Below are 13,802 nucleotides of genomic sequence, written 5' to 3'. Positions count from 1 at the left end.
TTAGCGCGGCGCCGCGCCGCTTCGGGTGTTTGGAGGGGCCTGGAGGGCCAGCTTGGCGTCGGACCGGGATGCGAATGGTGTCCACGTGTCTCCGAAGTCTTCGTGAAACAATGGAGAGTAAATCCAGGTGCAGGCAAGGCTCTGGACCGGGCCAGGGGCAGTTGAAACAGAGCTCGGTAGGTAGCCAGCTAAACAGTGCGGCGCCACCTAGTGGTCTCCTCAGAGTATATCACCCATACTAAACTTATGATATCATATCAATATTGAAAACCCATGAATTTATAGCGTAGTACTTTATCATATTTTTTTCTATTTATTTTGAATTTTGTTTCACCTAAATAATTCTAATTATTGCAAACAATTCAGGAGCTCGAGCTGTAACTCAACTTATGCTGTGATATCATATCAATAATACAACCCATGAGATTTGTACCATAATACCTTTACTATCTGATTTATGTTGAATTTCGTCTCAGCTAATCAATTTTCATTATTCCAAACACTTCAGTAACTCAACTGTATCGAGCGTAATGCACACAGTGATCACCACAAGAGAAGCGTTTATTGAAGACACTTGAACGCATATATATCCGCGCTTGCGCACAGCGTTGCTCTCCTTGTTCGCCCAGTGTTGCTGCCTTGGCTGGCCGTTGCATCCTCCTTTCTTTGAAGAATGAAAACACTGAAAACACAGATAGGACTGAAAGCATTGAAAGCACTGAAAGCACTGAAAGCACTGAAAGCACTCAACATCGATGCGCAGCAGTCGACACTCCTAGGCTGTTTCAGTCAGCTGGAACCCGTGCGTGTAGGCCAGGCGGTCTGGGGGTCTTCGCGGTCTGGTAGATCGTCCGCAGTGAATCTGCAATGTTGGGCACTCCTGGTGTACCTGCTGGTGGTCGGTCCTGTGTGGTCTGCGGAGGTTCTTGCCTCTGCTGTGTGACAGCGCTCGGAGATGAATCAGGGGCGTCGTCGCAGTCGTCCGCCTGGTAATGGATGGTTCGATAGAACGCTTCTGGTGTTTTGCGAAGGTGCTGTCTATTTCGACGGAAAATCCGGCCATCCTCAGTCAGAACGGTGTACCATCTCGGGGCCACGAGATCTTGGACTTGCGCTTTGATATCCCATCTACCATTTCGGAGGATTCGGACGACGTCTCCCTTCTGTAGCGGAGCTAGTGGTCTTCCTGAGGTCCTTGCCTGAACATGTTTTGAACAAGACCTGAGGATGACGCTGAAAAATTTGGAAGTAGCGTTCTTAGACTTCGTCCCATTAGCAGTTCCGATGGTGAACGGCCATCTTCGAGAGGACACACCCTGTAGTTGAGAAGGCCCAAATAGAAGTCCTCTTTCTTGGTCTCAGTCTTGCCCAGAAGCCGCTTGACCACTTGTACGCCCTTTTCGGCGAGCCCATTCGACCTGGGAAAACGTGGACTTGAAATCGTATGCACAAAGTCATAACGAGCCGCAAAATCTTTAAACTCTTTGACGCAAACTGCGGGCCGCCATCACTGCAAACTTCTAGTGGTATTCCATGCCTTGCAAAGATCTGACGTAGTTTATGAATGACAGTTGTTGCAGAGGTCTCCTTCAGGTGCTCGACTTCTGGAAAATTAGAGTAGGCGTCATAGACAACCAAAAATGCTTTCCGGCGTGTTGAAAAAGATCTGTACCAACTCTGGCCCATGGCATGTCTGGAACGGTGCGCTGGCACAGGGGCTCGTCAGGCTGTCGATAAGCAAACTTCTTGCAAACGTCACACTTGTCAATGAACTGGGCAATATCTGTTGACATTCCTGGCCAATACATCAACTTGCGAGCCCTCGATTTGCATTTTCCTAAGCCGAGATGCCCTTGGTGCACTCGTCGCAGCATCTCTGTTCGCATGCTTGCAGGCACGACTACTTTGGTTCCCTTGAGGAGTACTCCGTTGACTACAGAAAGTTCTTGTGTGAAGGACTTTAGCTCACCTTCTATAGGCATTGATTACTGCAGCCTGGAGATGACGTCTTGCGCCGTTGCATCACTGGCAGTTGCTACCTGCAGACGGGATAGGGTGGCTGGTCCGACGACGGCAGTCAGGGCGCCCACGGCATCAACTTCAACGTCCGTCGTGCCTTTTCTGGTTGTTCCCGTGATGGGATTCGTGACAATGTGTAAGCAACAACCAATTTGCTGCCTGGAACATACTGCAACTCAAACTCGTACTTCAGCAGTCGAAGAAATAGTCGTTGCAGACGCGGTGGCATGTCGCCTATTTCCTTCTTTGAAATTGCCAATAATGGGTTGTGGTCGGTTTCGATAACGATATGTCTTCCTATGACATAATCATTGAACTTTTCACAGCCGAATGTTATGCCCAGGGCCTCTTTTTCTATTTGGGCGTACCTTCGCTCGGTTTCTGTGAGTGCCCGCGACGCGTAGCCTACCGGGCGCCAGTCTCCTCCATGTTGTTGGAAAAGCACTGCTCCGAGTGCAAATGCTGACGCATCCGTCGACAGTTTTGTGGGAAGCTCGGGATTAAAGATAGTCAGGACGGGCGCTTCCGTCAGCATCATCTTGAGCTGCGCCCACTCACGCTCGTGAACATGCGTCCATTCGAAAACTGTGTCCTTTCTAATCAGGCTGCGCAAGGCCTCAGTATGGGCTGACAACAGTGGCAAGTACTTGCCGAAATAGTTCTCGGTACCAAGCAAGCGTTGAACGTCTTTCTTGGTCGTTGGCGGAGGGTGGTTTAAAACGCACATTATCAGGCCGGGATCGGGCTCAATACCTTTGGAACTAATCTTATCACCCAAGAAGCTGATTTCAGTGCGTCCGAAAATGCACTTTTCTGCATTCAAAGTTAGGCCCTCTGCCTGTGCCATTTGCAGCGCTTTGAACAGGCGTTCATCATGTTCCTTTTGCGTAGAACCCCACACTAGCACATCGTCAATGTACACACGTGTTCCCGGGAGGTCGTCAAATATCTGGCTCATTGTACGCTGGAAAACTTTGGGTGCAGATGCAATACCGAACGGCAGTCTGAGATACTGATACCGGCCAAACGGCGAACTGAATGTGCAGATTTCTGATGTCTTTTTGTCGAGAGGAATTTGATGAAATCCACTGTTGGCATCGAGTCTGCTGAAATACTTTGCATGCGCTAGATCCCCTTCGATTTCTTCCCGACATGGCAACTGAAAGTGCTCTCTCTTCACCGCCCTATTAATTGCTCGCGGGTCCATGCATACTCTTAAGTCCCCATTTTTCTTCCTCACGATAACCAGGGGACTTACCCAGTCTGATGGTTCTTCCACCTTCTCGATGATGTTCGCAGCATTCATCCGGTCAAGTTCTTGCTTAAGTGGCTTCTTGAGGGCGAAAGGTACACGCCGGGTTGGCTGTACCACAGGGACAGCGTCCTCTCGAAGCACCATTTTGTACTCGCACCGCGTCTTGCCAATGCCAGTGAATAACCTCGGGAATGCCTGCTTTAGGCTTCCATATGCCTCGCTGCTGTCCACCGCGTTCACTCTGTTGACCAGACCAAGTTGCTCACTTGCCCCGAGGCCCAGAATGGCTTGCTTCTTCTTTACTATGAAGAACTCAAGTAGCACACGCCGTTTGTCTAACTGCACGGCGAGGCGAACCTTTCCACTGTGTGGTATTTCGCCACCCCCATAATGGCGCAGGATGCTCCTCGTGGGGTACGGCTGCTGCTTAGTTCCGAGCCTTTTGAACAGCGAACGCGGCAACAAGTTAGCCTGCGCTCCCGTATCGACCTTCAGCTGCACATCAGTTCCTTCAATGTTCGTTGTTATAATCCAGTCGCGACTTTCGGGGCCACGCTTACTTTCCGTCGTGCTGATCTCCAGAACGTCGAAGTCACTGTCACTCTCCGCTCCTTCGAACACGTCATCAACGGCTGCTCGCTTGCTTGTACAGCAGGCGGCGAAGTGATTAGGCTTCGTGCACTTGTTGCATGTCTTGCCGAACGCCGGACACTTCCTTGGCGCGTGCGAGAAGTTGCAGTACCGGCATTTTTGGCGTCCGCGTTTCGCTTGCGTTCGTGAAATAGGTTCAATCTTGTTTTCCTCCATCCACACCCTATTTTGCGATTCGGTAAGTTCCTCAGCTTTGCAGCATTCTACTGCTGTAACCAGCGTCAGGTCTTTCTTTCGAAGAAGTTTTTCTCGCAGGGAAGTGCTGCAAATGCCATACACGATTTGGTCCCGCAGCATGGAATCTCGCAAATCCCCAAAGTTGCACGTTCTTGCTTTTAGTTGCAGATCCCGAAAGAACTGTTCAAATGGCTCTCCGTGTGCCTGACGACGCGAGCGGAACACATAGCGTTCGTAAGTCTCATTACGCTTAGGCAAGCAGTAGTTTTCAAACGCTTTAACCAACGCGTCGTAGTCATTAGCTTCCTCCGGTGATAGGTTCAGGGTATTAAACACGTCAATAGCTTCTTGACCCGCAACATGCAAAAAAATTGCAGCTTTCTGCTCCTTACTGCGTGGCTTCGTGGGCTCCGTTGCTATCAGGTACAGCTCGATGCGTTGCTTGAATGTCTGCCAGGACGCCGCTGCGTTGTCGCCCACTTGCAGTGGCTCAGGCGGGGGTAGGTCGGTCATGGTCCCGTGAGCGAGCTACACTTCTGACACCATGTATCGAGCGTAATGCACACAGTGATCACCACAAGAAGAAGCGTTTATTGAAGACACGGGAACGCATATATAGCCGCGCTTGCGCACAGCGTTGCTCTCCTTGTTCGCCCAGCGTTGCTGCCTTGGCTGGCCGTTGCAGAATTATGCCCCGATATCATACCTATAACGAAGCCCATGAAGTACTGCAATTTGTTTTTCCTGTTTATTATGAAATTTGTCCCCGGTCACCTCAGGAGGCAAATCGGAATTGCTGCGCAAGAAACCAGAGTGTCACTCGACGCTCGTGCCACTAAAAATAAATCTATTAACACATCCGTTCCCTCTCGAGGCAATAGAAAACGCTCCTGTCAGCTCTCTGGCAGTGCAATTCTTGATTCTGCTCAGAATCTTGATCGTTCAAAGCCGCGGAGCGCACATGCACAATCTAGAGTGCGCAGGAAAATGCGCAATACCGTTATTTTCTTATCGACAGCTCATGTTACCTTCATGATCAATAAAGCAGCGGCTAATTAGCCCGATATACGACTTCCCATGCTTACTATGTTGTGCATTGTTTTAAATGCGAAGCATTTCTTGGCGAACATTTGCTACTTTGACAGTATCTATCTATCTATCTATCTATCTATCTATCTATCTATCTATCTATCTATTTCCCGCCTACACCTTTGTGCTCTCATGGTCGTTTCGTTAACTTGGTATGTATCAAAATTGGCGTACTATGACAGTAGTATATGACGAACATAAATCGTATGGCATGACCTGAATGTCATGACATGCGTAACATGTAGGTCATGACAATGACCCAGCGAAAAAGATCAACACTCAAAAACCACTTAAATAGGTTTGGACGTGGGTACTAAGTGAAGGAAACACTACAGGGTGCTGGTAGAACTCATAGTCGTGAGCATGACTCAGCAAAAATGACAATGACTCAGCGAAAGAAGAATAACACTCAAAAACCACTGGAATGGGTTCGGACGTGAACACTAAGTCAAGGAAACACTCAATGATGATGACAGAAATCATAATCACGAGCATGAGTCAGCAAAAATGACAATGGCTCAGCGAAAGAAGAACAACACTCAAAAACCACTGGAATGGGTTCGGACGTGAACACTGAGTGAAGGAAACACTCAATGATGATGATAGTGTAGCGCCCACCGACGCCGCAGCGCGGAGCGCTTTGGTTGGCGCTTTCAGCCGGTGCCTTGGCGCCGGCTGTCGACGTGAAAAATAAAGAAGCGCAGCGCGTGCTCGAGGCGCAAGCTGGGCACGCGCAGTTGGTTTATTACGAAGAGTCAGCAGCAATCGTTTTGGAATGCGCAGGGAGACCTTGCTGATGATTTATTGTATGTATGTCCGCCGCCCCATTCTAGAGTTTGGATGCGTGTTATTTTCTGGAGGTCCTATTTATAAATTACGCCCTCTGGTTCTTTTAAAACGCGAATCACTACGTCTATGTCTAGGCCTTCCAAAATATGAAGCGAATAATATTCTTTATCATGAAACTCACCTGCCTTCTCTTCAAACTCGTTTTCGTATACTGACCATCCAAACGTTACTGAACATATATGCTTCTCCCCAGAGACGCTCCTTCTATATGTTTGTTAGAGAACCGACTGCATTCTTTGAGAATCAATGGTCCAGACTGCATTGTCCCCAGGTATTTTTTGTGCAGAAACTAAAAATATCAATCCGTGATGTGGATTTTCAAAATTTCCCTACTGCGACAGTAAGCGTTGCATTCGATTACATGTTTCCTAATAACGCTAAACTCCTGCCTATTCGATACCTAGAAAGTTTGCCAGATGACCACCTCGAGAACCTCCAAATAAATGCAGTAATAGCCACAGATGCTTCTGTTAGTGAAGAGAAGGCAGGAGTGGGTATTTTTTCGGCATCATTAAATTGGTCTTTCTCCCTTCGACTACCCGACTTTACGCCAATATTTCAGGCGGAGTTATTAGCGATCATCCTAGCTCTACGAAAGCTTCCCACATCTATTACTACAGCCGTAATCTTAACTGACTCCTTGTCTGTTTGTTCCGCTTTATCAGTGCCCAATTCATCTATCATTCTCCGAGAATTTCATTCATCCATCCCCCAACATTAACGCCTTATCCATCTGGTATGGGTGCCAGGGCACGTGGGGCTCACTTTAAACGAATCTGCAGACGCACTGGCAGCACCATCTCTTAACGGCCCGGTACAGAGGATCCTAAGGCCTTCGGAATACGTCACTTTTGCGAGATTTAAAAAATTTTCTGTCCAAGAAGAACAGGCCAAATCATGTGTACTTAATAAGACCGACTTTCAGCACCTTAGGTTTCCTTGGCACAGCAGATGGTGTTCAACAAGAAAATTTGAAGTGTCGTTTGCTAAAATGCGTTGCCGAATACCAAGGCTTAATTTCTATACCCATAGGTCTGGTTTGGCGCCTTCCCCTCAATGCTTTTATTGCAATGAACCCGAAACTATGGATCATTTCTTTATAGAGTGTCGTAGGTTCACCATGCATAGAAAACGACTTCTAGAAGGTCCCCTTCGCCAACTTGGATTGACCATTACGTTACCTATCATTGTATCTCTGGGAGCGTCGGCACTAGGACACTGTAATAGGAACGTATGTGATGCCATATTTAATTTTGTAATGGAAACAAGGAGACTGCCATGCTAACTTTTTTCTCACAAGACAACAAAAATAGTTGCTTCAAATTTTAAGATGCTATAGCATGAAAATTAATATTAACGATTATAATTCATTTATTATCTCATTCTTGAGTAAGAAAATCCCATTTAGGTATCCTTCATTTTTCTTCCCACTGCATCCCGATTCATGGCCAATCCCCCGTAGTGGGTTGTGCTATATCTATAGGCACCAAACCAAACCAAACGCGTAGTGTCGTTCGAAAAGCCAGCCACGCTGGTCGTCGCAGCCGACGCTCCTCTAGCCGCCTTCGCCTTCTCAGTAGGAACAACGGCCCGTGTTCCTACTCGGAACGTGACCTACTCAGAGACGTGACGGCGGCCCGTACGGCCGCCGTCACGTCTCTCCTACATTGGAGACCCGGTGGAGCACGTCTTTTCCCGAGCGACACGCTGCCATGGCTCACTGGCCGGGACCGCAGTTCCACCCACCAGTGCCGCCGTTCTCGTCCAGCTACGTCGGCGCAGGGTTCGCTCAGTTCGAGGCGGCTCTGGAGCTTAACCAAGTCTGGATCCAGGAGTTCCAGCACTCGGTACTCCTCGACGTCCTGCCGCTTGCTCTCCAGCTCTACCTCGGTGTTCCATCGCCTGGCCCGCGCCCGTACGACGAACTGCGGCAGTCCGTCCTCAACTTCTTCGGCGCTGCCTACCATACTCTTCCAGAGGTTTAACGCACGGTGCGCGACACTGTGCCAACGCCCTCCCGGCCAGCACCAGATGCGTCTCCTTCAACGCCCGTTAGCCACCTTCAGGCAAGCCTTCCTCCCTCGACTTGCCCCGATACCGTCTCGGCGACCACCCGGTGCGCTACCGCACAGTCCCCGGCCTCCGGCTCTCTCCAGGGGTCTCTTTCGTGCGAGTACGCGCACAATGTTGTCGCCGAGGTTATCGTCACGACCATGACACCGGCCACATCATCGCCTTTCTCGCCCTCAACGATGGCAGGCGACAGTGGAAACATCGCCGACCCAACGCCGGTTACCGTGCCGCACGCCATCGGGTCTGTCTCCAACGCCATCGCTCTTCCAACAATTAACGACACCCGACCCGTCCACGCGGTCCGCTGAGCTGGTCTCTGAGGCGGCGCGCGAGCTCGGCACCGCGCTGATCCCACTGCCTACGACTCTGCCGGCTAACGCCACCGCGGACCTGAGTCACGATCTTCTGTGACCCCCACTACATCCCTCGTCAGGCGTCCTCACCGAACCACCGTACGCTCGTGTGGCCCCTGAACCCACTTTGCCTTGCCGGCCAGTGGCTTCCTCACGATGCGCATCATCGCCTGTTGCGCTGGATCATTGTCGCCTCCCGACAAGGTATGCCACATCCCCGTGCAATGCACACGTCGTGGCCGGTCCAGCACTCCATCGCTCGGGCGCGCACCCTACACGCCACGCAACGGTGCGGTACGTAATACGCCGCCGACAACGCTCGCGCGGGTACCGCCGGCGCACCATTCGCCTCACAGGCCTCCCCGTTCCTCCTTCAAGACGCATGGGCCGATCACTATATCCTCGGTTGGACGCGCCCCTCCCAACAGCGTCCGTTCAGTGAGTCCCTCGACCCTTGTGGAGCTCCGAGTGCCGCACGCCTGAATGGTGGTAGTGACCCGATGCCTTCACGTTGACGACTCGAACTGGCCACGGACACTTTTCAACCAGGACTCAACTGGCTCGCCATTTCGACGTTCCGTCTGGGCGGGGGGCCCTGTAGCGCCCACCGACGCCGCAGCGCGGAGCGCTTTGGTTGGCGCTCTCAGCCGGTGCCTTGGCGCCGGCTGTCGACGTGAAAAATAAAGAAGCGCAGCGCGTGCTCGGGGTGCAAGCTGGGCACGCGCAGTGTCGTTATGAAAGCAAGCCACGCTGATCGTCGCAGCCGCCGCTCCTCTAGCCGCCTTCGCCTTCTGAGTAGGAACAACGGCATGCCCCTACGGCCGCGCCGTCACGTCTCTCCTACAATAGAAATCATAATCACGAACATGAGTCAGCAAAAATGAAGATGACTCAGCGAAAAAAGATAACACTCAAAAGCCACTGAAATGGCTTCTGACGTGGGTACTAAGTGAAGGAAACACTACAGGATGCTGGTAGAAGTCATAGTCATGAGCATGACTCATCAAACATGACAATGACTCAGCAAAAAAAGTTTAACACTCGAAAACCACTTGAATGGGTTCGGACGTTGGTACTAAGTGAAGGAAACACTAAAGGATGCTATTAGAAGTCATAGTCATGAGCATGGCTCTTCTAAAATGACAATGACTCAAAAAAAAAAAGATTAACACTCAAAAACACTGAAACTGCTTCGGAAGTGGGTACTAAGTGAAGAAAACACTAAAGGATGGTGGTAGAAGTCATAGTAACGAATATGTCTAAGGCTTTCGTCCTAAGGTCTCTTAAGTGTAGCTAAAGGGACTCCTGAGGACTCATGACATCAATGTGATGACATGCGTGTCATGTAGGCCATGAAAGAGCCGCCTACGTCTTGGTGCTCTCATGGACCTTTCGTTAACTTGGTAGGCTCCCCGCACACTGCTTCGCATAACATCGGTTCCCACAAGGCGAGGGAACTGCCTACTTTTTTTCGTTGTGTTCTGGGGGGGTGGGGGGGGGCGCATTTCGGTGAGAGCGAAGTGCAAAAACACCCGTGTACCAGTCATGGGGTGGACGTAGAAAAACCGTATGTGGTTAGGATAAATCCTAAGTTCCCCACTATGATGTGCCTCAAAATCACATTGTCGTTTACGTACGCAAAATCCCAGATTTTAAGTTTGTTATTTCCTTTTTTAAATGTTAGTTAAGCTTAGCAAGTCGTACCCAAATACTTTTTAAAAAATCAGGAATAAAAAATTTGCTTACTGCAAGCCCTGTGTTGTTTCAAAAAAGCCAACTTATAGTAACCCATGTTCGCACATCCACAGGAATGTCGGTACAATAGTTACCGCTTTGTTTAATTGCAGTACTAATGCTGTTTACTAAATGTGCAAACAGGGCCGGCATTGGATCTCTATCACAACGGCCCAGCCATTGCACATCCCATATTGGAACCACGATGTTAACCTTAGGTCATCATTCGGCTAGGAATTGCCAATACGTATCGAAAGTTCGCTATAGCTGACGTGCCGCCTGGGTTGTTCGCAGACACAAGGGTTGCATCCAATTATGTATTGTGCTCTAAAAAATTCGCCAGTTTTCCTTCTAGTAGTTCTTTTAGGGTCCACTTCGGTTTACGCAAAATGTAGAAGACAAATTTGTCTTGTTGGTCCTTAGCTGCCAATCGTATTATGGCAATGCAGCTTTTTGTGCAAACGGAAATAATTTAATGGGCTTGTGTTACGGACATCCTCAGGGCGGGCATTTTTCTATAAACCGCATTCCCGCCATTGGACACCACCACTACAAATGACGTGAGAGCTTTCAGTCGACCGACGCGCTCATTAATGGGACGGGAATGGTAGCGTAAAGTTGTCGTTTATACCAGCCTAGAAATCAGCTACGTTTCGGGTTACAGTCAGCTTGCCATTTACCGCCAGTGTATGTAAACCGGAATCGCAGCGACGCAGATGGTCGACGAATACCGCTATCTGAGTCCCCGAGAAAACTCTCGCAGCTTTACTTCGCCGCCACATCTTTCCGTTCAACAGATCGCATCCATGGCCGTTTCGTCGCGGGTAAGGAGGCCAACTCGGACCACAATGCCCATCGGCTGTGGGAGTAACTGACACTCACTGCCTCCCAATGGCTGCAGTCAAAGCCAAATGACTTGACCACGCTTTGGTAGAGTAACGAGGCTGGAATGCTACTTATATATCTACCGTGACTTGTTATAATGCGATAACAATCATATGGACACCCCAGGGGCAATTTCACCATGGCTGTCATCGTCGCCGTGATGCTCCGTAGAGAGTACAAAAATGTGGTTGATCCCTCTTATATAGGAATCGGTATAGAACACGAAAGTGAAACGTGTCTTCACAGAAGTAGTGTAATGTTTATTGCACATTGATATATAATGTCTATTGGTGTTTTGTGGCTAAAGCGCCCTTAGGCGTTGATGCACCCACGCTGACGCCTGGTGGCACGTCTCCTCCATCACGACTACCAACGTCGATGACCATGAGCAACCGTCGTGCATATGGAAGCTGCACTACGCTGCACACGCTAGCACAACGCGAAAGACGAAGCACGTAACTGACACACTAATACAACGCGCAAGACAAAGCACGTAACTGAATCGTCACCGAGTCAAATCAGCGCGTACAGCGCGTCGTAATTGCAGCCTCCGCGATCAACTTCAGAAACATTTTCAGAGCTAATTGCGGAGGCCACGCTCCGCTGTGCTGAGTACGGTGAACGCCACCTGGCGTTGGTAGTGCTTCTTGATGCCAGCGTCCCTTCGAATGCTGGCATCGAGGCGTCGTAGTGCTGAGACCACCGAAGCGTTCACTGTCGGTGCGCGTTAGTGTCATAATGCAGTACTTCTCTTTTCTGCTCGTAGGCGGCGGCACCGCCCCGAGCAAGAGCGCGGGTACACGGAGGAGTGTTAGATATATAAGGCGCGTCTGTGTAGCTCTCTGCAAATGCGTTTGTGGCGCAATGGGTTAAACGCTCGGCGATCTATCGTCGCGGACCGAGAGGTCGTGGGTTCGATTTCCAAATTTTGCATGTTTGTGGAACTTTTTCTTCTGGTTTCTTTCTTTGTATTATGTTCTATGACGTATTTCCGTGACGGAAATACGTCAGTGAAGTCTTGGTGGACCCCGGCATAAAACACTTTCGTGTTAATAAAGATGACGCCATCGCTGAGCGCCATATGCTATATGTGCGAGTGAAAGCGTACGAAGAGGAGCAGACGATCACGAGTCAATCTTGCGCGCACTAGGAGGAAAGTGCGGAGAAAGCATGTCGCCCTCTCTCCCGCGCAAGGCATCAGGTGGAGGGGAGGGAGGGTGGGGGGACGACGCGGTACTCCGGCAGCAACTGCGTAATGCACTGCAGCGCGTGCCCTATATTGGAAGCGATTTGCAGTCTACGTGCGCTGATCACTCATACTTTTATTGCGATAGCAATATATGGATACTCGAAAGCGGCTTTCTGCCGTCGCCGTCGCCGTGAGGTTCCGTATGACGTCAACGGCGTCGCGCTCCGTCACCGCGCTCCGGACGCTGTATGTGCAAGTGAAAAGGGGCGAGGGACACGCGCTTTCACGGGGAGCGAACGCCCGTCGGTGAGCAAACGCGCGTTCGGCGCCGTGCTCCCTGAAGGGCTGCAGAATTAAGCGTCTCTTTCCTCCTGTCCATATATAGAGAGCAAACGCGACTTTTTCCGTCGTGCGAAAGCCTGTGGGGGGACGGGAGGGAGGGAGGGGAGGCGACGTTTAGCTATAGTGCCTAGAATATATTTACAAGTAAGTATATTCTAGGCACTGTAGTTTAGCTGCGGCACCAAATGCGTATTCATATAAAAACGCCGCGCGCGTTCGGTGCGAACGCAGGCAAAACGCCAACGGCGTCGACAACAGTTCTTCGCGTTGCTGGTGTTGCTGCATGTCCAAGTTTATACAGCTGATAAAAATACTATCCTTAGTCCGTATAGGAGGGTTGCACTCTACGTCATCCGCTTAGGGTGCTAGCGGCGTCCGCGGCTGCCGCCATGTTTGAGGTCGGCATCCCGTCTCTCCTTTCTCGACGGCGAGCGGTTGTGTCCTTGGTATGTCTCGACGGGCAAAACAATGAAATTTAGTGCCTATGCGCATGACCTCCGGGGTCCGGAGAAAATTCATTATGAGCAAAAAGGGGTTCATTTTTGCGGTGGCGTCGACCCATGTATGACTACGACGGCAACAAAGCAGTGCGCGACGTGAACCTTCTTCGGTGTGTGGAGTTCGCGGACATGAAAAACTACTTCGTTCACGACACAAGTTTCGTTACCAGGGACGAACTAAAGGCCTACAAATCGATGGAGGCCCACAACTATGTCACAAGTGGATGGGTGCAACAGCCACGGGCGAGGCACCTCGGAGACGGCCGCCGCGTTGTCGTCCGGATCAGTTTCAGCAATTGCGTACAAAGGGCGTCCTGCGAAACGCAACCAGCAGCGATGTCACTGCTAATATGCTTAGTGGACTACTTTCTCAATCAACCAGCGACGTAGCCCGCACTCGGCTACCGATGTGTAAACAGTTGGTAACACGCCGCAGCTTTACACAGCACCTACCTAGAGCAAAACCGCTCCGTCAAATCTTGCATATGTTCTCCAAACTTAACGAAAATAAAGTATTTGCCACACAAGCGATAGTGATTTATCGAACTGTCCAAGTCTGTAGTTATTACTTTACTGCTAATGCGTTTAACGGATTGTTTCTTGAGTAGCACCCCGCGACGTAGCGCGCGCTGGTCTCCAGCTGTGTAATCAAAGGTGTTCAACACGCCGCCAAAAATATAGCGTTT

The 13,802-nt window shown here is 50.2% G+C and overlaps 1 pseudogene; it reads right to left on the bottom strand.

The window, feature by feature from the left end:
- LOC119456681 (uncharacterized) lies at positions 1–3,418 on the bottom strand (annotated as a pseudogene).
- Between the last annotated feature and the right edge of the window lie 10,384 nt (positions 3,419–13,802).

This window comes from Dermacentor silvarum, chromosome 6, assembly GCF_013339745.2.
Source record: "Dermacentor silvarum isolate Dsil-2018 chromosome 6, BIME_Dsil_1.4, whole genome shotgun sequence".
NCBI classification, from domain to species: domain Eukaryota; kingdom Metazoa; phylum Arthropoda; class Arachnida; order Ixodida; family Ixodidae; genus Dermacentor; species Dermacentor silvarum.
This window is presented reverse-complemented; position numbering and strand designations above follow the sequence as displayed.